This window comes from Protopterus annectens, chromosome 1.part2, assembly GCF_019279795.1.
Source record: "Protopterus annectens isolate FY-2018-M chromosome 1.part2, PAN1.0, whole genome shotgun sequence".
Taxonomy (NCBI): Eukaryota; Metazoa; Chordata; order Ceratodontiformes; family Protopteridae; genus Protopterus; species Protopterus annectens.
In genome coordinates this window covers 1,021,236,641-1,021,263,313 of record NC_056727.1, presented here as the reverse complement: position 1 = coordinate 1,021,263,313, position 26,673 = coordinate 1,021,236,641, and the positions used below count along the sequence as shown (strand labels likewise).

Here is a 26,673-nt window from a genome sequence, read left to right as displayed (position 1 = left end):
AGCAGAAGCAGAATGGCCTATGTCAGAAATGGGCTTGGAGCAGCAACGTCATCACCCTGCTTGCTAATTTAGCCCTTTGTATGGTAAGCAGATTCTGCGGTAGCTTCTGCTATTCAAATTATGCTAAATGGATAAAAGTCCTAACACATTGTTCTCTGTAGTTACCTACTTGACTGCTTTCCTGAAAGGCTTCTAAGAAACACCCACCATATATTTTTCCTCCAACACCGTAAGCAAGAAGATCATACAAGTGATTTTTCTTACCTCCCATCCCCCACACCAACATTTTCTTACTTTATTAATTAAACTGCTTTTAGAACATTTGGAGTGTGATAGCTCCTTGTGTTTTACTTGCTATCACGCATAACATTTGCAGTCTTGATCAATTATACAAATGTTTGGAATATTTAAACAATTTTTTTACAGTAGCATTTTATTAGTAGTGGAGAGCTTGACTGTTTGTCATTTGGCTGGTTTCAAATGTCTCACAGCACACATGAATATATTTCTAGAACATGGCTCCTGGCAACTGCCATATCACATTGAGGGTGCTCAAACTGTGTGTGTAAAAAAGAAATGCAAACTATTTTTATCAGAACATCCCAATATAACTCATAAAAGATTAGTCTGGCAGAAACTGCAATTTTTATTGGACAAATATTAATAATGGCGTATACAATTCATACTGAATTTTGTTATGGATGTTTGTATATAGTTATAAATAGTTGATTATTCTGTTGCTTTCTTCATGTTTTAATTGTTTTGATTGTTAATTTTTGGATGTAAAATCAAATAAGTTGTTGAAAAAAGTAAATACTTAAGCCACTGTGTTTCTCAGGCTTCAAGTTCTCTGGCACCACATTTTACTGTATTAGTGCCCCATGTGACTTTACATTCTGATAATGCAGGCCTTCCTTCGAGCTCATCCTTTGAGCAAACCACTGAGAAATAGCAAATGATTTGTTAATTAATTAAATCATTACTGCTTTTTCTCTTATGCAACCATCTAACTTTCTAGATTTTTATGCCCTATTACTCCTGTTACCCAACTACTCATGTGGCCATAAAATTGCTTCTACTGAAGTGCCACTAGGGTCTAATAACCAAGAGACCTTCTTGTGTATTAGGCACCATCTCATACAGTCAGGATTTTCCTACATCCTTAGCTGCAGTTAGAAGAAGGGTCGTATGTGATTTGGTGTCAGTGAATACCTGCATGCTTCTACACAAGTATTGCTAAACTCATCTTGTGTCCCCTCAACATGCATATACCTCATTGCAATTCTCCTGCTTCCAGGATATTATAGGAACCTGAATTGCAAAGCAGAACCCTGCTTCCCTCCCTCCCTCAAGAAGGGAACATCTTCCATCACCAGTATATTACTCACATCCTTAACCACCTCCTGCACTCAGCCCTGTTTTGATCAAACCTCTGTCACAATCATTTTAGTCGGAAGTGAGACCACTATCTAGCAACATAGTAAGGGGATGTTTTTGTGAGGTGCCCAAGTAAAAAAGCAATCTTTTTCAAGATTTCAGAGTGGTGCTGGGAGACACTGGACACATGCTGGTAGTGCCTTAAGAGTTTTCACCAATGAAATATATATTTCTAGGATACAAAATAACTAGATGCCTCAGCCATACAACACTGGCTCATAATAGGCAAAATTTATAAATTACTAAATTAATAAAAGTCAAAACCATGTTATTTGATTAAACTCAGAACACAGAGAATGATGATTGGGTCTCTGAGCAGAATCAACTTGTAGTGGAAGCAGTGCACTGATTTATTCTCTGATACTCAGAAAAGGACAAACCAGTTAAGTACCACAGAGGCATGCGACCTGAGCTTAAATGTTAAGCATCCCTGTTTATGTTGTCAAGGTCCGGCCAACTGCTCAGCAGTAAAATCTGCTTGTATTGATAAACAAGTAACAGTGCCAGAGCAAAAGATTTGTTTCTGCCTGCTGTCCATACCCTTAACATGTCCCATACTTCCTGTAAAAAAACTTAGGAAGTTTCTAGAATAACAGGATGTGTTTGTCTGCATAATGTGAAAGATACAAACACAAACTCAAACGTATATTATTATTTATTGACTTCAATCCTCAGTGGTTTGTCTGAAACCACAGATTTTGAGGAGCAGACCAAAAATATGTAGCAATAATTTGGATGTTCTGTGAAAGTAGTGGACTCCAAATCTGACTACCGACCAGTTACAAGTGGTGCCCCACGGAGATTGGTCCTAGGTCCTCTCCAGTTTGGCATCTACTTCTCTGAAGTTCAAGCCAATACAAAGGAATTCTGGCTGACCAAGTCCGCAGATAATTGCAAACTGGGAGCCATTATTGATTCTCCAACTGATGTAGACATTCTAAAGAAAGGCCTCACTGACACAAATGACTCGTGCCAGAGCCATGGCCTTAAGCTCAATGCCAAAAAGTGCATTGTCATTCCCATTGGGAAAAATTCAGTGCCCATGAACTCCCATATAGGCGGTAGTTGACTAAACACCGAAGGTGTGATAAGAGACCTGGGGAGACAGGTTGACAGCAACCTCTGCTTTGATAACCACATTGCCACTGTAGTCAAACTCCTTCTATGTGGCACATCTCATTACAAAAGGTTTCTCATCCAGGAAGAAAGAGGTCATAATCCCTCTCTACTCATCCCTCATTAGACCTATTATAGAATACAATACCTCATTTGGTATGTGCCTCACTAGACACCTACACAAAAATACCTCACTAAGAGGATCTTAGGCCTTAGACACATGCCCTATATGGACAGACTCAAAAAACTCCAGCTATACTCTCTCTTATCGCTTACCTAGAGGCGATCTCTGCTTGACCTACAAAGCCATGTCTGACCCAGAGCTGCTAGATATGCTACCCCTAAAGAAATCCCAGTCCCTTCATGCCACATGCTCCAGGGACTTAAACCTCATTGCCATAATAAACAGAACATGCTGGAGGGACAGGTTCCTAACCGAGAGACTTCCCATACTCTGAAACAAACTTCCCATTCACGTCAAGCAGAGCACTTCAATGGCCCTCTTTAAGAGAAATCTTGACGAGTGGATGGGCAATAGGAAGTTCATCCCGAGGATCACTTCAGTGGCTTTGCTTGCAAGGGGCACTGGGAACTAACTTTGGGTGGCATGATGCCATGAATCTTCTTGGGCTAGGCTTATATAGGCTCCAGGGCCGCTAGCCTAGTACACACCCATGAACCTATGAAAACCTAGACAAGAGAGAGGCAGTAAAGATATCATTCTTTGGTTTCTGGCAGACAGCCCTGCCACTGGAGAGAAAGAAAAGGGGACAACACCATTCTGTTGGCGAATCTTCAGCTTAGACTTTGGAAAAGGGAATCAGCAATGGGGGTCACAGTCAGAATATCAAACTGCTAAGAAATTCAGTACTGGCTACAAATTAAAGAACATACATTGTTCAATCTGGACAAATTGTGATGCTTAAACTGTGGTTGAAGTGTAGAAGGTTTGAGACACTGAGGAAATTTTTTTGTGATGTTACCCATCAAATCTCCAATAAAATTGTATCAGGCTTTTTATTTTTAGCCGAGACTGCATGGTTGCCAGGTAGAGTAGCAATCCTGTGGTTAGATAATATACAGCATTTGTGGAGCTTCATCTAGAATAAGGCATTTCTGCAGTAGTTACCAAGACATCTTGAAAGGGGAAAAAAAATCACAAAATTGCAAATGTGTAACTGCTGAGCCTAATCCTGGAAGTACAACAGTTGTTGCCATCTTTTCCACTACTCTCATTTAATCAGTCATACTGTACAAAAGTCATGTTCTCTATTCTTACTACAGAGATTCACTGCAGCATTATAGAACTGTTTCTATCATTGTGCTGCTCCATTGTCCACCCAGGAGTCTACATTATTTGAAGGAACTTTTCTTCAGGAATACTTAAATTATACATGGCCATGTTTAAGAAAGGCCAAACAAATACTGCACTCCAGTCCGGCTCTGATCTCTAGGTCTGTGTGTTTCAGTAAAGGATATTCCATTTCTAACTCAACTGTGGACTACCTACTGTTTTGTGTTTGATTATTTTGTAGCACGTATTTTACAGTTATGTGTTACAGTTCGATTTTTATTAAGTGAACTAAGTGCATAACATAATTTAAGGAGTGAACTTCACACTCCACACTGTGAAGTTTCTGCTTGGTTTGTTTTGGACCCAGTATAGGTTGCATACTTGCTTTTCTGAGACTTCGAGTGATACCACGGATTTCTCTTTTTGTAAGCGTAAACATGACAGACAGCATTACGTTGCCTTTCTGACAGCATCCGCTAAGCTTTTTATTTATTTATTATTTATTTATTTATGTATTTACATTTGATTACCGGGAATGTCCGACTGGAGCGAGGTCAATTTACAGGGGAGGCCCGGGGAGAAAAGCTCCACATCTAACAAGTACACTGGTTGATATATAGAAAAAAGTACATATAATACAATGTAATACAATGCAATACAATCCAATAAAAATATATAACAAAGTATATATGATACAATGCAGTCATACAGGTATATACAGTAGTTTGTTCTATGCAAGCTAATGCTAGCATGGTTTACTAATAGTTAGCTTTGTGTGGGAGTGTTTGGGTGGGAAAAATGCTCACTATCAACTTATGCAATGAAGGAGATAACTCACAAGAACATAATATGCAGAATACATAATGGTTATGTGTAGAAGTTGTTGCATTAGAGTGTTTTAGTACAATATTGTAGGGATAGAAGTGAGTGAAGAAAAGGGGATAGTGAGAGTGGGGAGAAGAGGAGAATATCTAAGTGATGCAAGGACATAGCCTGGACTGTGTGAGGTGTAAAAGGGGACAGTGAGAGTGGGGAGAAGAGGAGAATATCTAAGTGATGCAAGGGCATAGCCAGCACTGTGTGAGGTGTAAAAGGGACAGTGAGAGTGGAGAGAAGAGGAGAATATCTAAGTGATGCAAGGACATAGCCAGGACTGTGTGAGGTGTAAAAGGGACAGTGAGAGTGGAGAGAAGAGGAGAATATCTAAGTGATGCAAGGACATAGCCAGGACTGTGTGAGGTGCGCCTTGAGTGACTGTTTGAATAGTGATATGGAAGGAGCTGTGGAGATATTTTGGGGGAGGCTATTCCATTTCTTAGTGATGGTATAGGAGAAGAGAGCTTTCCCTGCAGTATTGTTAGCTCTGGATACACAGAGTAGGGTTTTGCTTGATGACCTCAGGAGACGGTTTGCTACGTATTGGTTTAGTAGTTGAGTTAAGGCTGGGGCTTTGTGGGGATTATTTAGTGTGTTGTAGATGAGCACTAGTTGGTGGTAGCTAATTAATTGTGGGAGTTCTAGCCACTGTAGCTCTTTTAGGGCAAGACAGTGATGGTTTCTAAATGTGGAGTTATTTGCGAATTTTGCAATTTTATTGTAACATGCTTCTAGTTTGTCCATATCTGTTTTCCTGATGTGGGTTAGGATTGGGGATGCGTACATTAGGGTAGACAGTAGATGTGTTTGCACTAGGGTGATTCATGCTTGCTCTGATAACAACTATTTGTGCTTGTATAGAGTACCTAACTTTTTATGTACCTTTTTTATGGTTTGAGAGATATAGACATCAAATTGAAGATCCTTATCAATTTGTACACCTAGCAACTTAGTGTGGGGTGATGGGGAGATTGTTGTGCCATTTTTGGAGGTGATAGTGAAGGAGATGGGTGCAGTCCTGTGTTTGTTGGGGGTAAAGAGAAGTAGTTTGGTCTTGTTAGGGTTTAGAATAAGTTGGATGCCAGTAATCCATTTCACGACGGAACAGAAGGATTCTTGGGTAAGTTTTTGAAGGGTGGCTATGGATGGGGCAGAGCAGATTAAGGTAGAGTAATCTGCGTACTGTATGAGTGCTGCATGCAGGGTGGAGGTGTGTAGTTTGTTGGTGAAAATTGTGAATAGTAGAGGACCCAGTATCGATCCTTGTGGAACGCCTGTGGTGGTTGGTAGTAAAGGTGATAGTACACCCTGCCATTTGACTGACTGTTGTCTATTGGAGAGATAGTTTTTAAACCAGGAAGTAGCAGAGGGGGCAAAGGACACTGTAGTTAGGGTGTCTAGAATCAGGTTGTGAGAGACCATGTCAGATGCCTTAGATAAATCTAGGAATATGGCTGATACAAAGTGATTGTTTCTCAGTTGGTTAACCTGATTGGTGAAGGACAGAAGAGCAGTAGTTGTACTATGATTTGTGCGGAAGCCATGCTGTGTGGGTGAGAGGAGATTGTGTGAGATTAGGAAGTGCATCATTTGAGTGTTAATGCATTTCTCTAGGAGCTTGGAAAGGGGGATAGGATAGCAATGGGGTGGTAGTTTAATAGCTCATAGGAGTTTCCGCCTTTGTGAAGAGGAATAATGTGTGAGATTTTCCACAATTTGGGGATTTAGGCTTCTTGTATGGAGTGGTTAATGAGAACTGAGACAGGGTAGGCCAAGGACTCTGCAGCTAATTTTAAGAAATTAGTGGGTAAACCGTCTGCTGCGAGGGTGGTAGGTTTTAGTTTTAAGAGTAGTTTATTTACCATAGAGGTCGGTACACATGAGAGTGTAAATAAGGGTAAGGTATTGTTATCTATAGTTGGTGTAAGTGTAGGATTATTGTTAGTTAGTTGAGTAGATAATGTGAGAATGGATTCTGTAAAGTGGTGGTTAAATTGAGAAGCTATGCTGTTATTGTTATTATTGGTGTTTGGGGCGGGGGTAGTAGTTTTGCCAGGTTTTAGAAGGGAATTGATAGCCTGCCAGAATTTCTGTGTGTTTTTGGAATGTTTGTTTTGGATATGAAGGTAGTAGTTTTGTTTATCCAATTTAATTTGTTTTTTGGCCTGATTACGCAGTTGTTGGTATAGTTGTCTATTTTGGCTGGTATTCTTTTTCCAATTCTTCCAGACATTGTCTCTGGTTTTTAGTAAGGCTTTAGTGGTCCTGTTTAGGCAAGGGGCATAGTTAACTTTGATTATACGTTTCCTAATGGGAGTGACTGTATTTAGAACATTTATAAAAGTACTATTGAAATAGTCAACTGCCTGGTCTAGTGCTAGAATCTGTAGTGGGTGCCAGTTACATTGTAGTATTCTATTAAGAATTTGTGGATTAACCTTGTGCTCATTTGTAATTTCCTTATACTGTATAGGTTTGGGTATGTTTACCTGTTTTCGAAGTAGGAATGCGGGGCAGTGGTCGCTTAGTTTGTCAGGTAGGCAGCCCACATGATAGTTTTCTTTGGGGAAATTAACTAAAGTCCAGTTGAGAATAGATTGCTTTTTGGTCTTTTTTGTCAATTCCGGTGAGTTCCTGGATTAATTGTGAGAAACCAAATAAGCTGATGTGGTTTGAGGGATTGTTGGAGTTACATGTAGGCCAGTCTAGGTTTAGATCGCCTAGCATGATAGTTTCTTGGGGCAGGATGGTTGTAGCCCATTGTAAAATTTCTTCTGTTACAGGTGAGTTATTACCTGGGGGAATGTAGCTGCAGAGGATGTTAATCCTTTTTTTGTTTTTAAGGGATAGAACAGAGCCTAATGTTTCTGCATGGAGAAAGTTGGGTAGTGGGGTGTTCAGAGGTCGGAGGTTAAGTGTGTTCTTAAATAAGATTGCAACTCCACCTCCTTTTTTGGTAGTTCTGTCATGCCGTAGGATACTATAACCAGGGGGTAGAATTTCATTGTTTTGGGTGTTGGGTTTTAGCCAAGTCTCGGTAATAGAAAGTACGTCTGGGGAGTAGTGGGATATGAGTGCATGTAAGTCCTGTAGTTTATTGGATATACTTCTTGAGTTTAAGTTAATGATAAAAAAGTTCTGATTCTTGTTTGTGTGAAAGTAGTTTGTTGAGTGGACCTGGGTTGGGGTGAATGTCTCCTGAGATTAGTAGCCATTTTTTGAGGAATATTTTGAGTTTTATAGCTTGGCCTAGATCAGAGTGAACTTTAGATGCTATGTGTTTATTGAGAGGTGTTGTGGTGTGTGTCTTGTACATGAGAAATACTGAGCTATTTTTGAATAATGTGGAGCAGATTGTAATATTTAAGTGTGTTTGTAAGTGTGTGTAGGTATGTGTTGTGTGGAGGGTTTTGTTAGGTGGTAGTGTTGTGTGTATGGATGTGGTATAGGCTAGGGTAGTGAGAGATAGTAGTAGTATAAATAGTAGGGCTTGCGTGATATGTCTGGGTGAAAGGAGAGGGGAAGGTTGTAAGTAGGTAGTTTTGTATTAAAGTGGGAGTAGGCGTGTTAATTGGTTGGTGTTGGAAGGCTGTTTAATAATAAAAAACAATTACTTGCAGTAGTCAAATATATGGCCACAAGCATAACCCCTGTTAAAAAACAGTGCGTAGTTAGTACAATCATGTAAGTGATTAAAAATCCAGTAAACAAATTGTAATGTTATACAAAGACGCTTTGATTCCTAACTCAGACCCCTGTACTAAATATTTATTCAAATATAAACGTCAGAAAATGCGAGACCCATAAATTGCCAACATGTAATGTAATGAAAAGAAACATTCAACATGCCCCTTATCACAAAGATATAGCAATATATGCCAACATTCTTGCAAAATATATAAAAAGAATACCCAAAATGTGCATACAATATCCAAATATTGATAACGCTGTTATGAAAAAAGTCAGAAAATGATGAAATGACCCCAACTTGGTACAATATAGTAGTAGAAATTCCGGTTACAGATTAGTCTCATGCAATAATCCTGCCGACAATGTATATAGCTTCAGCCCATATGGTTAATGTACCCTGAAAGAAATCATCAAATGTATAACCACCTTCCAAAGTATAGTAGTGACCAAATCAGATAGTGTGTAGATCAAAAAACACCAATGTTCAAGGAAAGCACCTGAATTGCTAGATAATAACCCATCATCAAAGTCTGAGGCAGTGTCCCATACAAAAAATAATCCATCCCCGAAATAAGTAGCTGAAATCAAAAAATAAAATCCATTACTGGGCTGAAACCGCCAAAGCATTATCTGGCTAAGACTCTGTGGTTTTATCAGAGTTACTGTAATTTGTCTAATACTTTGAAAATCTGATGGATAATTTGCTTCTTTTCTTTTAATCCTCCAAACTGCCTGTATACGCTACATTTACCCTACCCTACCCTTGCAGCCTATGTAGCAGAAAAAAAGGTATAAGAATAAAAGATACATTACCTGATAAATAAATAAATGCATAAATACAAAACTAATAAATCCAAATAGTTATGCAACTGTTTAACTTTTTTATACTGTTTTAGATTTATTAAATGTGCATATTAAAATGGTGATGGAATTCAGCCTTTAATACCCTGAGTCTGCCCATTTGCTGATGGTAAACCTATGCTACTCATCTTTCTTTTACTAACTTTTTGCCAGTGTGTTCCAGCTACCCTTAAACTATGTTGTAGATCTACCCTTCAGCTTATTGGGCACTAATTTCCAGGATGCCACTGCACTTTATTGGACTTAATACTTTTTTTATATCTGGTTTACTTTTCTCCATCTAGTTAACACCTACATCATACATCCTCAGCTTCCTCAAGATTTCACTGCTGCCATTAGGATCCATTGATGTGGTGTAACCATACCATGTTCCTTTTGTACTTAATTACGTCTGTCTTCTGTGTTTTCTCTTATTCTGTTGGTCACCTATTTCCCCAGACAAATTGGTTCTCTTCAGCTCCATCATTATAGTTGAGATGCCCTGTCTCAATGTGGGCTCCAGAAGAGGAAACAATGTTCCAGATGATGCCACATAGTAGCTATATAAGTTGTTGATATCTAAACCTTCAGAGTTTACACTCCTGTGAACATTTACAACATGTTTGTCTTTAAAACTACATTGTATACATCAGCTGGTAATTGTCTTAATATTTACTTCAATGACTGAATCTTCTCCCAAAATGAAATCCTTTGAGCCAGGCCTACCTCCACTACCAGCATTGTGAGCATCTACACTAGAATGTGGCAGAATATTGTCTTCTGCCTTTGATTGTTGCTATAGTCCTGATGTCATTAGGATGATCATCCAGGGCTCACTACTTCCCCGATATGTGCCCCCAGGTGATGGATAATTTTATGCTTTATACAGTATAAATACTGTTTTCATTTCTGTCTGCAGTCACTGTCAGTTAACTGACTTCATAATGTCATTTTTCTGCAGTGCACTGTGGGTATTTTTGATTCAATGATTGCGGGTGAAAAGAGGCATTCACTAGTTCCAGTGCTGCCCTCCAAACTGCCAGACTTTTCTTTCCGTCATATAGCCCATTCCCTCTCCTTATCAGATTTGGATCCACCCAAGTGCTCTAACCTTATCTATGGACTGTGTTGATGCCTGATATGGAAAGCCTACCTAAATCCTCTGTAGACCATATTTGTAGATTACATCAGTGGAAATGCAATCATATATCTACGTCCATAGTACCGCAAGACCTATGCTTTAGAAATCTATGCTGCTTTTCTTCAGAAGTATTGTGGCCTCTGACCTATGTAATGTATGCATGTAATTTCTCTGTCCTTCCACATCCTTCCAATGTATAAAATGGTCATGCTTTTATGTTTCTTTACTTTATCTCCATTTCAAGCCATGAAAATGGGTAATATACCTTCACTTGTAGTGTTATACAGACAAGATTTTTTTGCACCCAAGGTAAAATCAGGGAGGATAGCTTCTCTGAATGCTATTCTGTCTTTAACCTCCACATTAAAGTTTCCTGACAGCTTGTCTTTCCTTTTATAAATAACCACCATAACTGCTAATTTTCCTTATCAATGTCTGATTTCCCATTATATGTTGGCAACCCACATTTTTTATAACAGAAATAAGGATTTAGTTCAGTATAAAAACCTGAGTCACCTGCATCTTTATACTTCCTCTGTCCCCATTAGCACCATGTCATGACTGTTCTTGCATTTGTCTTTTTATATATATAACAACATTTTATGCATATCCTCTAATCTTCTGTACTTTTCCCAAGGCTATTCTATGTCGATGGATAACTGCACTTGCCTGTTCATAGGTTCATAGGTTGGTACTAGGCTATCGGCCCTAGGGCCTATGCAAGCCTAGCCATAACAATTCCCTGGATATTTCTTCCCACAATATTTACTTCTGCAGGCCCGTATCAAGCAGGGTGACTGACATGATCCCCGGGGTGAATTTCCTATCTCCCATCCAATCATCAAAGTTCCTTTTGAAGAGGGCCAATGAGGCGCTCTGCTTGATATGTATGGGCAGTCTATTCCAGAGTATGAGGAGTCTCTGGGTCAGGAACCTATCCCTCCAGCATGTTTTGTTCATTGTGATGACAAGGTTTAGATCCCTGGAGCGTGTGGCTCTGAGGGATTGGGATTTCTTTAAGTGGAGCATGTCCAACAGCTCAGGGTTTGACGTGGCCTTGTATGTTAAACAGAGATCGCCTCTGAGTAGACGATATGCCACAGAGTATAGCTGGTGTTTATTTAGACAGTCAGTTTATGGCATCTGCTTTAGGCCTGTGATTCTTTTAGTGAGGTATTTCTGTGGCCTTTCAAGCTGTTGCAGATGCCTTGTGAGGTACATACCAAATGGGGCATTATACTCTATAACGGGTCTAATGAGGGATAAGTACAGTGGGACAATGACCTCCTTTTTTCTGGATGAAAAGCCCTTAGTGATGAGGTGTGCCACATAGAAGGATTTCCTGACTGTTGTGGCAATGTGGTTATCAAAAGTGAGACCACCGTCCACCTGTGTCCCTAAGTCTCTCATCACACTTTTGATGTTTAGTGTCCTGCCACCTATGTGGTAATTCATGGGTACATGGGGATAACTATACATTTCTTGGAATTAAGCTTGAGCCCATGGCTCTGGCACCAGGCATCTGTTTCTGTAAGGCCCTTTTGTAGAATATCCACATCATTTGGGGATTCAATAATGGCTCCCAGTTTGCAGTCATCTGCAAACTTTGTTAGCCAGAGTCCCTTAGTGTTGGCCTGTACTTCAGAGAAGTAGATGCCAAACAAGAGTGGTCCCAGGACTAAACCCTGAGGCACTCCACTTGTCACTTGTCTGGAGCTGGATTTGGAGTCAGCTACTTTTACTGTCTGGGTTCTGTCAGTAAGCCAGTTAGCAACCCATCGAGTGATGTAGGGATTTATGCCCAGCTTAGTAAGTTTATCTATGATTCCAGAGTGGGGGATGGTGTCAAAGGACTTGGTGAGGTCCAGTTAAGCTGTGTGGACTGCCTTACCCTTGTCCACAGCTCTGGAGACTGATTCAAAGAAGTCAATCAGATTCAGGAGACAAGATCGGCCCTTCACAAACCCAAACTGGGTGGGGTCCAGTGTTTGAAGGTTGCCAATGTCTTTTTTTATAAGTTCCATGATAATGCATTCCATGCCCTTGCAAATCAGGCTTGTCAGACTGATGGGACAGTAGTTCCTGGGATCCAAGGTGGATCCTCCCTTGTGGAGCGGGATAACTTTAGCTGTGCGCCACTCAGTGGGCATGAAGCCTGAGGTGAGGCTATGATTAAACATGACACTTAGGTAAGGTGCCAGTTCATTTTGTAGTTCATGTAGTACACAGCCTGGGATTTCATCTGGTCCCATGGATGCTGTATTCTTAGCTTTGGAGAGTGTGGTTTCTACCTGTGTGGCTGTGATTATCAGAATTTGGCAATCTTTTGGTATTGAGATGGGCCCTTTAGGGGGTGAGAGTGGGGTGAAGTTGGCACTAAATTGATCTTCCAGGATGTTGGCAATATCTTTGGGATCAGTATATTTAATGCCATTCTGTTGTAACTCAGAGCAGATCTGAGCATTGCCATTTAGATTCTTGACATAACTATAGAATGCCTTGTGGTTGTCTTTGGAATCTTTGGCAATTTTATTTTCGTAACTAGCTTTTGAGGATTTTATGAGGGATCTTTGCTTCTTACTGAGGCTGGTGAGGGAGTTTTTTGCATCCTGTGATTTTCCTCTTTTTTGCAACAGTTTCTTCCTTCTGTTGTATAGTTTGTTTATAGCAGGGGACCACCAGATTGGCTTCCTTTTTTTGGAGAAGAGCATCTTGGTTCTATTTGGGATGGCACGATTCATGCACGAATGAATGTTCTCGTACAGTGCCTTAGTGCAGGATTCTGCAGTCGAACTTCCAGATCCTGTCTGTGTGGGTGTTGTGAAGTTTGTCACTTCTGACTTCAGTAGCTTGATGTTGGCTTTGGAGAAGTTTTTTAAGGAGGTTTCCTTACTGGGGGGTGGGGGTGGGGGTGGGATGTGGATGTCAAGGGTGATTTGCTTATGGTCAGACCTGACCAATGAGGGGGTGACCACTAGTTTGGAGCATCTATCTCCCATGTTGGTAATGACCAGGTCTAGGATATTGGAGCCCCTGGTGGGACAATGGATTAGTTGATCCAGGGCATTGGAATTTATGAATTCCAAGAACTGTTGGGAAAAGGAGTTGGTACCTGAGTAGTTTTCCCAATTAATGGCAGGGTAGTTGAAATCACCCAGTATTAGGGTGTTTGGTTGTATCTTAATATTTTCCAGTATGTTTAGAAAGGTGTAGTGAGAATCTTGGGCATGGTTGGGGATCTGTAGCAAGCTACAATATGGATTGCAGTCTTACCTAGTGTTAGTTGCACCTGGAGAATTTCAGATGCATTGTGTTGGGCAACTAGCCTGGACGTGTGAATATCCTTGGTGAATATGGACACTCCTCCACCTTTAGTGTTTCGGTCCTGGTTTTGTGGCCGAAAAGTGTGGTAAGAATTGTAGCCAGGTATTGCAGGGGTGCTCTCTGGAGCCTTGAACCAGGTCTCAGTTACTGCACAGATATCAATGTTCTCCATTTTTAGGAGTGCCTCGAGAGAGTGCATTTTGAGGTTTAGACTTCTAGCATTGAGTAGCATTACCTTCAGATTTTGCCTGCTTCTATCTGTTACGGTGGTGGTTTTATCCTTTGAACCTTGTCTAAAAAAGGCACTATAGGGGTGGCAAGAGCTTTATCCAGTAACCTGAATCCCAGGGGTGACAGGTGCAGACCATCTCTGGCAAAGCATCGTGGTTTGTCGATCATGTCTTCCCAGGCAGACAAATACTGGATCCCCTTTGAATGACACCAGAAGCTTAGCCAATTGTTGAAGTCAATCATTTTGTCCTTATACTGTGGTATCATTCTTGGCGAAGGCAGGATGCTACTCAGGGCTAGGGTCATACCTGCCTGGGTCATATGATCCAAGAGCTCTTCCATATCTATTTTCATGTAGTCCAGGGAGGTATGTCTCAAGTCATTCACTCCGGCATGGACAATGGCAGAGTCGTATTTGTACTTGTTGTGGAGTGACTTGAGTGCATGTGTTATGTGGCGAATCCTGGCACCCGACAAGCAACTGACTGTAATTTTCTCCTTGTTCAGTCTGGTGAGTGGGACATCAGTGTGCCTGACTATAGAGTCACCTATGACTAAAGTGTTGGGTACATTGTCTTGCCTTAGGGGCTGTTGTTGGGTGGCACACTGGTGTTGTGAGCTATGTGTCACTTTGGTTGTGACTGGTGTTTGTTTGCGTTTCGGCTTCGGAGGTCCTTGTTGCTTGGTCAGGTTAATGTTAAGGGCCTCAGCATATGTGGGTTTAGTGTTGCTATGTGTGGGTGTTGATGGTGTGGGTTTTGAAGGGCTATGAGTTGCTTGAGGTGTGATGCAGGTGTTAACCTTCTCCTCTTGACTGTCTAGCAAAATCTTGGCCAGAGAGAGCTTTGCTTCCAGTTTGGCTATGTAAGTGCATCTCTCGCAGGTTGTAGTGTTGGGTGGTAGGAGGAGAGGATTGTCTGTGTACATGAGGCAGTTGCCGCATTGCCCCAGTATGCCCAGATTCACCAGGTGGACAGGAGAAATCACCAGAAGCTGACCCTTGGACATGCCTGTTTAGGTGCTTTTTTGTAAAGTTTAAGAGCTTTTTTCCCTTACCTTTGCAAGGTACTTTGCAATTATAGGCTGTTTAGTGCCTATGATTAACTTCTCCTTATTGACAAGGAGAGCTGAGTGCTTGTATCTGTATCAGGCTTCTTAGTGCTTTCCAGCAGCTTCTAGAGCAAGTGCTAGTCACAGGGGTTCAGATTTTAGTGCTACTACTGAGAAACAAGCTAGTTTTAAGGGAAAATTTGAAGAGCAGAGTTTCTGGCACCTGGAATAGTTTAACTGTAGCCTCGCAGTGCTGCATGATGTGAAAAATATGCAAACACATGCGTTTTTAAGCCAGAAAGTTGAAAGGGATAGAAATCAGCCCAAAAGGCTAACAAAATTACAATTTCAGAGCTGGAAACCACTCCTCTAGCGTTAGATGCTCACCAGTCCCACTGGTAGGCAGTAGGACTTCCCTCTACCAGTGCAAGGTCTGGATAGCTCTGAGCACAGAAAATAAAGTCCTGAGACAAGCAAAGCTTGGGATATGTACTGGCTAGAAAAGGTGGGAAACGAGCAAACAAGATAGTATTTTTTTTGTTGTTGTTGAAACAGGCTAAACAATGCAATAATAAAGTAAATAAACACAGAAAAGGCTAACACACGAGTGTGTAGTCCTAGACAGTAAATGCAATTAAAACTCTACAATTAGCAATTTAAAACTTTTTTAAATGAAGCAAGGCAAGTGCACAACTGAAAAATGATTTAAGAGGAAGTAACACAGCAGAATAAGTAGCTAGTCTACATATACAGAGAAGTCTATATATGCAGAAAAGCAGCTAAAACGTACAAACACTTCAGATGCAGTGCAACCTAGAACACTTGAGTTGTAGCAATATTAAGGCAATTACAGTTATAATAAATGCTCTGAAATATACTCTATATTTCCAAAATGTTTGAGAATTTTCTGCTTTTGTGAGTAAAAATATTTTTATCATTGTAGCTTAAACATCTCTTGTTTATTTTTGCTCCTCCCTGCCACAGCAAACAGACCAGAAACATAAAGACATAAAAACATGAGACATACATTTTATCTTAATTTTCCATGCTTCCTTCTCCTCCTTACCAATAGATTAGTGTCCTGAGTTATTGTTTCTGTAATACATACCCATAGTTCATCCTTGGTATCTGTGTCTCCCATCCCTGGTATATCGATCAAGTTAAACTTTGCTTTCCTGTAGTATCATCACCCATGAGATCTATCCCTTCCATTCCATTCCCTGTACACTGAATTTTGTGTCATTATTTGGCATAGTCACTGTTGTTGTTGGTTTCTTGCTTTTCATGTTCCTGCTGTAGTGACACAGGTTAAGAGTTCCTTCCTTGTCATCCTGCTGACCTTCTCTTACTTTGCCAGATAACTCTGCTCTAAACAGTTCTCTGCTGTTTCTGAGTTCCAGTGATAACAGTGGCTTTTCTGGCATTCAGGAAAATCACCAACATTTCTGCCCTCATTTTAACTTGTTTTACTCTGCTAATTGGTATAAATCTAACAATCTGCTTGCTACAAAAGTCAAAAAAGTCAGTGTTTGTTTTTTTTATTTTTTTTATTTATTGCTCTTCATTTGAAGAGTTTGAAGAAAGAGCTTGGGGTGGGGCATGTATCTTCCTGTAGGAACCAGATTGGTACAAATGTAACAATGTTCCACGTGGCTTGGTACAGTGAAAGCAGAGATTCTTTTTTCTCTGTTCTTCACTTAAAGAGCTGATTACAACAGCAGCTGTCCTGTTTAAGAACTTAAGCAGGGTGTGACACAGTAGTATTTTAACATTATATTTGCCACTGTTGCAGTCCATGAAAGGAAATGTATTTCAGTCCACTGCTGAGACTCATAGCTACTGCAGAAATAAGACTGCAAGCAGAAAAATGCCTTGCAGTTTGCTGTAATGTCTGTCTGACAAATCTTGTAAGCAGCTTAAGTCATAATGACTCCATCATAGTCTAGTCTAGGGGGTATTGAGCCTAATATGTCCAATAGGCTAAGGTTAGTTTTGCCAAGACAAAAGAAGACTGGTGGGTGGTGGGAGGTAACTAGGCATGGTCTACTCACTTCTGGGGTCAGGCAGGTCTTGCACACATTCAGAAGCATAGATGATGATGCATTTTCCCTGGTGGAGACTGATGTGGTGGGAAGGGCAGGGCTGCTTCAAGGAAGTGCCCTTTGCAGAAGTGAGGAAACTCCCTTCATGGAGAGCCCATTGTATGCTCCTTCCTGACAATATATCATGTGCATGTGAGAATAGGAATGGGGAAAAATACAAAAATACTTAAGCCACCCCTCATGGCTGCCTGGATGATTACTTCTGTTCATTGGCTGTCACATGGTGATGGGTAAGAATAAGTGGAGAGTAGTTCCAATTGTTGGCAGGCAGTGGAGACAATGAGTGAGTGACAAAGTGCCTAACAAAGGAAGTAAGTGGAGAGTCAACACTGTCTCGTTCTTCACCTCTTTTTCCTTTTTTTTTTCTGAGACTGTTATCTCCCTGTTTTTTCCATGTTCTGTAGAAATCCATCAGGGTGCAAGTTAAAAGTCATCTTATAAGTGAATTCCATCTCCTAAGTATTCTCTAACTCCACTGTGTACCTTATTAATTCTTTGATATCTGTCATTGCCATGTTCTTTATACTGTCTCATGAATTTATGTATCACATTAAATGAGACAAATTCTGCTCTTATATTGCAGCCGTGACTGCAGTACCCTTATCCTTGACAACTAACACTGCATGCATTTGATTCCTTCTAGTCTAATGGTGTTGGACATAATCTCCAACCATTACCACATTTAATATTTTCCATTAAATTGCAGCAGTTTCATTAACTTATACTTCCTCACCTAAGCTCTTGCAAAACAGTCAGAACAGTAGTAGTCATTGTTGTCCTTCCCAAGTGTCCTAGAAACTGTGTTTTGAGCTGCATTTTATTTAAAATATGATAAAAAAAAAAAGAAACGGATGCACAATTCAACCCAACTGTCTAGCTAAAGGAAAGGTTTGGATGAGCAAGAATTACAACGATTTGAAATTATGACAAATGATAGCAGTTGTGTGGTGCAGTGTTTTAGCTTTGCTAATTTTAATTTGAACATACTTTATTTGTGGAAACTTCTTAAAACATAGCAAATCGATGGGCAAGGTTTAATATTTATGAAGAGATAAATACCATCACTGAATTTTACCATTTAGACTCAAAAGGCAACCAGAATGATTGTTGCCAGAATTATCTGAATATAGGTTTTGTATGTGGTTGTGTATCAGGGCATGTAATGTCAACTTGGATATGAAATGCATTTTGAAATTATGAGATTTAAAATGTAAATTGTAAACAGTTCTTTTAAATAACTCAACTATGTGGTAATTCAAAGAGATTGTTTGTTATTCTTAACTTTGCTTGCTTTAATATTTTTATTAACCAGTCCATTTTATTCCCATTTTTACAATTTTTTTGTAAGTGGATATTTTTTCAGACATGTTATAGTCTGATAAATCCAAACTATTTATATGAAAGTACTTGCCACTGGCAAGACTTGTGTCTAAATTTAAGAAGCTCTAAATAGTGTTGTCTTGGTATATTTCAGGTGGTTTTATATAAGCAATGCATTTGTAGAAATCAGGGACACCATTTGGGTGAGTGGGACAGTGTAGTAGCTCCAGGTCCTCTCTTGGATGGTGTAAATTCATTCCCTTCTTTATTTTAACCATCTGTGCAGTCTCATTGTAAGCCAGTCCACCATGCTCTGTGTCTTCCCCTTCCTGGCTGCCAGCAATTCTAGGTCTGATTCACTGAGGTTGTTAATTGCCCTGATCTCTAGAAGTTTCTGGATTACCACTTGTATTTCAGCTTCTGACTTCCCCCAGTGAAATTCTCAAGTGGTGTTGGTGCTGATGAGACCCCATGACAGATGGTTGTACTTAAACATTTTCTCAGCCTGCACCTTATCACAATTCACTAAACATTTAAATTAAAACTACAAATTACTAAAGTAAGTCATTATTTAAAGTGACCTTCCTGATTAATTTTTGCACACTGCCGTATTCTATTTCAGCTTCCAACAGAAGCCAATAATTTTGTCTTGTAGATCTTCTGATCAGTAAGCACAGGACAAACTCAAAAAAAACAAGTCATCCTGGTGGACTCCAAACATTAGCAGGTTTTATAACAGAAGGAAGAAAATAATGTCTAAAACTAGGAAGTGCAATGCCCAGCAAGCTATGGTCTTCATCAAACTAAATAAGCAGCTCAGGGGACTTAGTCTAGCATAACTAAGTTGGAAGTAAAGTTAGCCTCCCAGGCTAAGGCATTCTTTAGCTATGTCCACAATATCATAGGCAATACAACAATGTGCCAAGCTAATTGTAAATGGAGCAATTTGTACTGAGCCACAGGGTATTGCAAATCTATTTGCAGATGAATTCAGCACCTCTACCTTTATTCCTCACAAACCACACCCACTTATCCAATTACCCAATCATTCTCCATTCCCTCAACACACCCATTCTCTTATCCCGCCCACTTTAATCTTAAACTACCCCACCTAATTTACCCCACCTATCCAAATACCTTCAATTACTCTATTAACAAACAACCTTTAACTACTACCATATCAAACACTACTCTACTCCCCACTCCATTCTCTAGAATAAAAGACCTACCAGCTTCACAACACATACAATCACTATATAATTCACAAATTGTTTTAGTAATCTACTTAATAACTCATCACCTCATCTCATAATGCTTTCTAAACCTTTACTCATCTCCCTTCTACTACTACTACTCCTACAGTTTTCCCTTATTCTCCACCTCACCCAACCCACTAATATCTACCACTCACAATCCTTCCATATAACTAACCATCTTACCTCATCTCTCCAACACTGATACACCCCAATTTCTCCACACCTATATCCCATAAAAAACATCTACTTTTTCCATACAAACTTCTAACCTCACATAGACATTATACCCCCAAAGTAACTAGCAAATCTTCCACAATCATAAGGGAGCCCAATGTATACTCTAAATTTTCCAATAACCTCTCTAACTATATCCTACATCTAATTACCACCCTATTATCTGGAGATATCCATCCTAACCCAGGTCCACTCACCTCAACAACTATGAACAAGTCCATACTACTTACCTCTTTAAACTCCCAAAGCATAGTCAACAAAATCCCAAACCTGCATGCCTGGCTCACACACAATAAACCTGACATGCTATCCATCTCAGAAACATGGTTAAAACCTCACATAAAAGACTCTGAAATTATCCCACCCAAATATTCTATCATTATAAAAGACAGATCTCATAAAAAAGGGGGCGGTGTAGCTCTCCTTTACTTATCCTCACTATCAGTTACTCCCTATAATAAACCCACTCCCCACTTTAAAAATGCTGAGTTACTACTAACATTACTCCAAATCAACAAACACAAGCATATATGTATAGCCTCCATCTACATTCCCCCAGGTGACAATATTTCAACACTTGAAGACATTCTCTCCTGGCTCTCCACCAACATTAGTAATGAAACAATAATCTTAGGAGACATGAATATCAATTGGGCCTCCATTCAGTCTCCCTCTAACCCACTTAACATTAACCTCTACAACTTCTCTCAGCTTATCAACTCTGTAACCCGCCCCTCAAAAAACCTCTCCAGTGGCACTACCCTAGACTGGATCTTAGTCTCTCACCCTCATTATTACTCTGACAGGTGTACTCTCCCCGATCCTCTTAGTGACCACTTACCCACCTTTATACACCGACTACCCTTACCCCTTCATCGTAGTCATAACTTTATTACCACACGTAACCACAAAAACTTTGACCCAACAGCTTTTTCTAACTCTCTAAAAGCAATAAATTGGAACAGCCTAAAAACACTTCCTCTAGATAATGCAGTTGCCCATTTCAGCACTACCCTCTTACACCTCCTAGACCACCACGCTCCCCTAAGAACAAAAAGAATAAAGACCAAAACTGCCCCTTGGCTTACCAAAAATACACTTGCTACAATGCGACACAGAGACAAACTCTGGACCCAATACCAAAAAAATAGGACCCCCCTCATCCACAATGAATATAAAACACTTCGAAATAAAGTAAAAAAGCTCATCATCACTGACCGACAAAACTACTTCTCCTCACTCCAAAACAACAATAAAACAAACCCTCAGAAATTCTGGAAAGGCATCTCCACTCTCCTACATCCCAGTAAACCAGACACCCCCACCCCAGACCCGAATGCTTCCGATACAGACTTGGCTACTCAATTTAACTGTTTTTTATTGACTCTATATCCAAATTAACCTCTTCCTTCTCTAACACTACTACTCTTTCCCATTTACCCCCACCCTTGTCTACTTACCCTCCACCATTAACCACTAGTGCACCCCTTCTGCCATCCTCCAACTCTACACCCTCCTCCTCTTACTCCACTCTCCCTCCCTCCTCATCAACCCTACCCCTAGACACCCCCACCTCCCACTCCCCACCTTTTTCTTTAAAACCCATACCCACATCTACCATAAAAAAACTCCTTCTAAAACTGAAACCTGGTTCAAATGCTCCTGATAATATTCCTCCACAATTCCTGAGCATAGCTGCCGAAGCAATTGCCTACCCCATTAGTATTTTAATAAACCGCTCCATCCAAGAAAGCATAGTACCCCTAATTTGGAAAAAAGCCTATATCACACCCCTGCATAAAGGAGACAACAACAGCGTGACTAATTTCCGGCCCATCGCTATCCTGTCTCCCACCTCTAAACTCCTTGAAAAGTGCATCCAATTACAACTCCTTCCATATCTCATTGATAACCACCTACTAACTCCCACACAACATGGTTTCAGACCAGGCCACAGTACTATGACAGCCCTCCTCTCCTTCCTGGAAACTGTAAACAAAGCCCGAGACTCAGGTCATACTGTTTCTTCCCTTTTTCTGGATCTCTCCAAGGCCTTCGACACTATCTCCCACAACCTTCTTCTATCTAAACTCTCTAAGCTTAACCTATCTCCTTCCTCTCTGAACTGGTTCTCTAGCTACTTATCCAACAGATATCAAGCAGTAAAATGGAAAAAGGCAACCTCCTCATTTCTTAATACCCCAACTCGAGTTCCTCAAGGTTCCATATTGGGTCCCCTTCTCTTTAATATATTTATTAATGACTTCCGCAACTCTATCCCTTTCTCTAATATCATTCAATATGCAGACGACTCTACCATTATTTGCTCAGCCACTTCTATCCCCACACTTCAAAAGCTAACTCAAGATGCTTTTTCTTCCACTGAAAAATGGATGGAAAAAAATCACTTAGCACTCAATGCTTCTAAAACCAAATTAATGGTATTTACTCCCTCTAAAGTCACCCCTTTCAACAAAAACAGATTTTGTATTACTAGTCAAAACAACACAACCCTGGAACTGGTATCAGAGACCAAGCTACTTGGCATCCAAATTGACAATCAGCTTAAATTTAACTCCCACATACAACTAAATATCAAAAAAACCCATCAAAAACTAGGCATGCTTTATCGACAAAATCATTATCTTACACCCACCACTAAACTCACCCTCTCTACATCTTTTCTCATCCCCTCCCTCCTCTATGGTGCCCCACTCCTAACTAATCTACAATCCTCTCTGAAAACTCAACTATCTTGTTGCTACAACAAAATCACCAAGTTCGCCACTAGCCATAAGTCTTCCACTCACCACTGTTCCTCTCTTCACAAACTAAAATGGCTAGAGCTACCCAATCAGCTTATCTATACCCAGCTCACTCTAGCACATAAGCTCATTCTCAACCCCTCACTCTGTCCCTCCCTTTCCTCTGCATTTAAAATGCACCTACCTGACAGAGTGCTAAGGTCTAACAACCAAAATCTTCTAGAAGTATACAAACCAGCTCGTCCCCCAGGTAAACACCTCCTATCCTTTAGTCTAGCACGACTCTGGAACTCCCTACCACCATCCATTCGTACTACCCCTAGCTACTCTAACTTAAAAAAACTCTCCACTTACATCTAGTAACCCAATGGGAATGCTCCTGCTGCCACCCTACATAACTTACTCTGCAAACTTTCATCTTCTCTTCCCTTCAATAGCATTCTTCCTTTTCATATACTCTTGTAAATCAATTTCTAAATGTATGTAATTCTTACCCACACCTCTCTCTGCAAGTTTACCACATGTATTATCGATCCTGTATATGTCTACTAATTATTCCCATAATATTCTGTATTATCTATTCATTCACCACTAACCTAGACTGTTAGTAATATTTGTCCTTGTCTAAATTTCTGTAGTATACTTTCAATCTATGACATATAGTGATGTTAATAGTTTATGGTCCCTCTATTTTATAACACATGTAAGCTTATAATCTACACCATATAGTAACCTTGATTTGTTTATGGAGCTTTTCTCCCTAGGTCTAATTCCTGTTGTATATTTTCAATCTATGACATATAGTAATGTTAATAGTCTTTGGTCTGCTCTATTTTATAACTCATGTAATCTTATAATCTACATCATATTGTAACCTTGATTTTTACGGAGCTTTTCTCCCCAGGACTCCATTGAAAACAGATTCACTTTGGCCCAATGGACTATCCTGGTAAACCAACTGCAAATAAATAAATAAATAAATAAATTTTACCTCAGTCTCACCCCTGACACCACTCAGGAAATAGCCCCAACCATTACTCCGCCAATTATTACATTGGGAACAGGTCATTAAAGCTCTCTCCAAGGTCAAAAACTCTGCATCATTGGGACTTAATAATATCTTAAGATGCCTCCTTAATAGCATGAAGCATGACCTACTGGGCTCACTAGAATCACTATTTAACTGTAACCTCCAAACAGTGCTCATGCTGACTGAATGGAGGACTGCTACTGTTATCCCTCTGCATAAGGGCAGGCTACCCATGGACTCAGGGAACTATCAACCCACAAGACTTACTAGTCTCATATGTAAAGCCATGGAAAGAATAATCATGGACTTGATAAATTATAACATAGGAAACTTTCAGGCACTAAATCCAACTCAGTTTGGTTTCAGCAAAGCAGGTCATGCCTACTGAACCTGGTGGACTTATTTGAGTAGGTCACCAAAGCAATGCATGAAGTCAAAATGGTGCTTATTGCCTACCTTGACCTGATGGAGTCATTTGACATAATACTCCACTCAAGCATTGTCAACAAGCTCACTAAATTAGGCATAAACCCCTACATCACCTGTGGATAGCCAGCTGTGCCACTGATGGAACCTAGGAAGTTAGGATAGGGGAATCCACCCACACAGAGGCCAATCACTAGTAGAGTTCCTCAAGGCTTTGTGCTAGGTGCATTCCTTTTTTGCATCTTTATCTCGGATGTCAAGGCCAACATCAAGTGCCTCAGGCTGAACAAGTATTCAGATGATTGCAAGCTAGGAGCTGTCAGAGAACCTCCCACACACCTCCCCAAAATGTAATATCCTCCAAGAAATGCTAACACAGACAAATGACAGGTGCCAGAGCCATGGTTTAAAACACAATGCCAAGAAATACATAAAAGTTCCCATTTGGAAGTCAGCTATTCCAGGAAACTACCTCATTGATAATGCACCCCTAAATGCAGACCCATTAGTCAGAGATTTGGGGACCATACCTCTCATGTTCTTGGAGCAAGAAATCTGCACAAAGCAATAAATAATGGGGGGGGGCCCAAAAATGGGGACAATGTTTAAATATTGCTCTTATAAATTTGGAAATGTTGATAGAATAACAGATTTTGCATTACCATGAATTTTCTGAAGGGTATGATGTCTGAAATTCAAATGTCTGTCAATAATTTCTGACTTCAGTCCTCAAAGATTTGCCAATAATTTGCCTGAAAACCAAAATTGTATGAGAAAAAGATTAAAAATAAGAGGCAAAAATCTGGACAGTTTTGCAAAACTGGACAGTTGAAAGGTATGTTGGGGATGCATGTAGAAAGTAACATGGCATTTGATCGACGTGTCTAAAACAGTAAAGTAATAATTCTATGTTACTCAACTTGTAAGCAAGGATATAGCATCTAGGTCAAAGGAAGTCATTGGTCCACTGTATTCAGTCCTTATCAGGCCTATCATTGAGTGCAATGCCCCCTGTGGTATACATGCAACAACTGGAACATCCACAGATGTTCCTCACAAAAAGAATACAAGGTGCTAAAAACATGCAGTATGCAGATCATCTCCACACCCTATCCCTATCCCTATGCTCTTTTTTCCTACAGACTGTTGAGGGACTATCTATGTCTGGTATAAAAGGCATCCCTGGATCCTGCACCGATGGACCTCATGCATATCTGCAAAACAAATAGATTAGAAGTACCTGATCCAGAAATATAAACTTTGTTTGTAACATAAATAATGTATATTGGAGTGTCAGGTATAATGTCTCAGATAACTCAGAATACCCTATCTCCAGAACAGGCAATCCATCTAAAGCAGAGTTCTTGCCTGACCCTATTTAAGCATAGCCTTGATCAGTGGATGGGAAGCAGGAAATTTACCCCTGGTCTGGCATGCATGTCTCTAATGGACAGAGACAGCCTATAATTGCTTGGTCATTCATGATTTAGCTATCTTATACCCCTTAAAATAACATCTACTGCACCAACACTTGTTTGATTCATTTGGAATGCAAGGCTAGGCTTATAAAAGCCCCAGTGGTTGTTAGTCTAATATATACCTATGAAACTATAAACTTATGATTCTGTAATGACTATTATTATTGGCTGACTCTAATCTTCAGTAATGTACCAGCAAATCAAAAATATCAAACATTTTATGAGGGAAAGGGCAAAAGTGTGAGGCAAAGTCAAGGACAATCTGTGAAATCAGAGACAGCTGAGAGGTATGGTTGGAGCATCATAAATCCCTTGAGGAGCTCTGGTTTGGGCATACATTCTAGACATCTAGAATAAAAAAATTTAATAAAGGAAGAGTCTGAGTGTACTTTAAGACTTCTAAATAATAGGCTGGGTTTTCAGTGATCCCAGACATTTAAACTAATTTCTCTAATCCAAAGGAGATTATATTGGGGAAGAAACATGCTCTGATATAAGTTTTAATAGCCTTGAAATCATATAAAAACAAAAGAGAAGAAGATGTGGAATGTTAGCCCTTTTGTTTTTGGGTCAAAGAGATTATTTAAAGTTATTTAGGAATTCGTTATAATCCACATAAAAGTACCTTAAGGATGTACCTAAAATTATTTTGCACATGAGGAGGAGTTATAGAACCAGTATATTCTTTATGACAAAACACTGTTACTTGGATGATAATATGATGTTTAGTATTGTACAAATCAATTAGAAGTTTTCCACAGACAGATATATGACAACCAACAGAATGACCCTTATAGTATAAACAAAGTCTACTAAAGAACTGGAAGGAAATTTAAGGTAGCACACACACAACTGTAACCAAATTGGAATTAATGAATTCCAGGAAATGTTGGGCAAGTGTATTGGTACATGAGTAGTTTTCCCAGTTAATGGAGGGGTAGTTGAAGTCACCAGTATGAGAGTGTTAGGCTGGGCCATAATATTCTCCAGGGTACTTAGGAATGTGGAGTGTGAGTCTTGGGACATGGTTGGGGATCTGTAGCAGGCTACGACCTAAATCACT

The 26,673-nt window shown here is 39.9% G+C and overlaps 1 protein-coding gene across 1 annotated transcript in view; it reads left to right on the top strand.

Moving 5' to 3' along the window:
- LOC122792225 (CUB and sushi domain-containing protein 1-like) overlaps positions 1 to 26,673 on the top strand; it is a 3,080,606-nt gene that overhangs the window by 872,661 nt on the left and 2,181,272 nt on the right. The window lies entirely within an intron of this gene.